Below are 2,439 nucleotides of genomic sequence, written 5' to 3'. Positions count from 1 at the left end.
AGGAAATAGGTATGCCAGGAAGCTCCTTACAGAGGGAAATAATGTTGGCTTGAAAGAGCTCAGTATGTGTCCTACTATGTATGCACCCAGCTTCTCCACAGACATTGGATACAAAGGCTCAAAAACTCCCAGATGTTTCAAAGCCAATCTGTCTTGAGACATAGTAAAGACCCAGCTGAAGGATACTCAGAAACAGTTTCCAGAGGAGACCAGTTGTCTTTTTCTGGGATTTCTATGATTTATTTCCCTATCACCAAGGTCCCTTTGAGACATATGACTTTCCAGTCCCAGAAAACTCTGTTTAAGGATTAGCAAACACAAAGTATCACTGATGTGCTGCTAAATGTGTTACTGGATAGGAAATCCCCACTTCACTTTTTTATTCTTCTTTTTTATATTTTTTAATCATGGGCAGTCTGAAAGCTGATACCACTCACTTTTCAGATGCAGAGCAAAGAAGCCCCTGAGCTGGAACAGACTTGAAAACGTCCTCCCCTGAGGACTAGCTTACAAGGTACCAGAAGGCTTCATGAAAATTTCTGAAGGAGTGAAGCAACCAACAGTGCTACCCAGCTATGACACATATGAGCAACAACAACCAGTATGACAGTGTAGCCCTATTAGTACAACAGTGGTATCCACACCTTGGTGGTAACCAACAATTCTCTTAGTTGGACATAAGACTCAATCAACAGCAGGGAAACAATGTTACTGGAAACAAAGCCAACTAACAAGGCTATTGATGTCATGGGTCTTAGAGAAAACCCCCAATGTATATATTAAACCATCATAATCACCGACTACACTCTAAATATCTGCCCTTTTACCCACATTATATAGAGTAAGCTAGTCAGATATGTGTATGTCTGTATGTCTGTGTGTCTGTGTGTATCTGTGTGCCTATGTGTCTGTGTACACGCTATGTGCAATAACAATTAATCAACAAGGAGGTCATGAAGTTGAAAGAGTACAAGGAGGGTTTGAAGGAAGGAAAGGAAAGGGAGAACTGATGTTATTGTATTCTCAAAAATAAAACAACTATGTCTTTCAGAAATTCTAACCCAGTTCTCACAGTGATCCTCCATGAAGATAAAAAGCCACAAGTCAGCATTCTCTCAACACTTCTTTACTGTCACAAAAACAGGATCATTAAGCTCCCACGCTTATCTTCCCATCCAGGCTGTGCATAATTAATTTTGCCCCACAGGGCTATCCCTCTAGCTCATCCCTTTGATGATGTCTACTAGCCTGGCTTCTCTGGTTTTCTGCACATTTTAATTTTAAACAGAAATGCAATCTAGAAGCAATGAATTTGGGACCAATAAAAGTATATTAAGAACATGCAATGGTTTGAATATCATGATTATGATACAACAATTTTTAAAAACCTCTAAAAAGCACTATTTGGCAATATTCAGCATAGAATTCTACAGCTAGTATATGAGTCTGTTATGTACTGAGGCAGTTAAAGTTCCAATTCTATTAAATGCTGTTCTGAAATAGAGAAAGCTTCCTGAAATACATGCTGTCATTGTTGACTGTAATTGCTAGAACTGCTCCCAGAATTCGATGGGATGCAGAGAACGTTAATTCCTCTGCTGACAGCATAGCTATTGTCTGCCAAGCTACTCTGGCTCTGCTGATGTCATTTACCAGTCTAATCTAAGAACACTTGACATCCCCTGACTTTATCCTTGTAGCCTCCTTCCTTTCCAACAGGAAGGCTTCCCTTTGCTTCCTCCACAATACTCTCTTCATACTTTCTCTCCAGTCTACACTTCTTTGTTCTCACCATTTTGTCCATTCCTCCTCCAACTCCTGCAACTTTAACCGTTAGGTTTCTCAGAGTACCAGTGAGCCATCCCACCTCCCACTGATGTCTATGGTTTTGATGACTAACTATAAATTGTGAAGCACGCATCTCCCAATTACACATCTAACAAATGACTCTTGTTCCACATGCTTTCAGACTGAACATGTGACAACTTATCACAACTAACATCTACTTGATATCTTCTAGTCTTCTTACCTCTGACATTGTTCTTATAAACGAACAACTGTTGTACCCTCCCCATCCAACCACTCACTCCCTTTAGATTATATCCTAGATTCCTCAGTTATACCAGTTTCTTTCCTTTTTATTCCTCCTTGTTAGTAGCTTTGTGTCACAGTGATAAAATATCAGAGTCAGCTAACTTCAGGTTCATTTAGGTCACAGTTTTATAATTTGCAAATATAAATATTGTGGTGTAACTCTGTTGAGGATCAATAGTAGAATGGCAGGGGGATGTGGAGATAAGGATGTTCTCAGGGCCAGACAGAAAGTAGAGAAAAGGGACAGGCCAGGATTCTCCTTTAAAACCACATACACACACACACACACACAAACACCGTATATGTATATGTATATGTATATGTATATGTATATGTATATGTATA

The sequence above is a fragment of the Grammomys surdaster genome, unplaced genomic scaffold, assembly GCF_004785775.1.
Source record: "Grammomys surdaster isolate TR1022 unplaced genomic scaffold, NIH_TR_1.0 278, whole genome shotgun sequence".
NCBI classification, from domain to species: Eukaryota; Metazoa; Chordata; class Mammalia; order Rodentia; family Muridae; genus Grammomys; species Grammomys surdaster.
Note: the sequence above shows the minus strand (reverse complement) of the source record.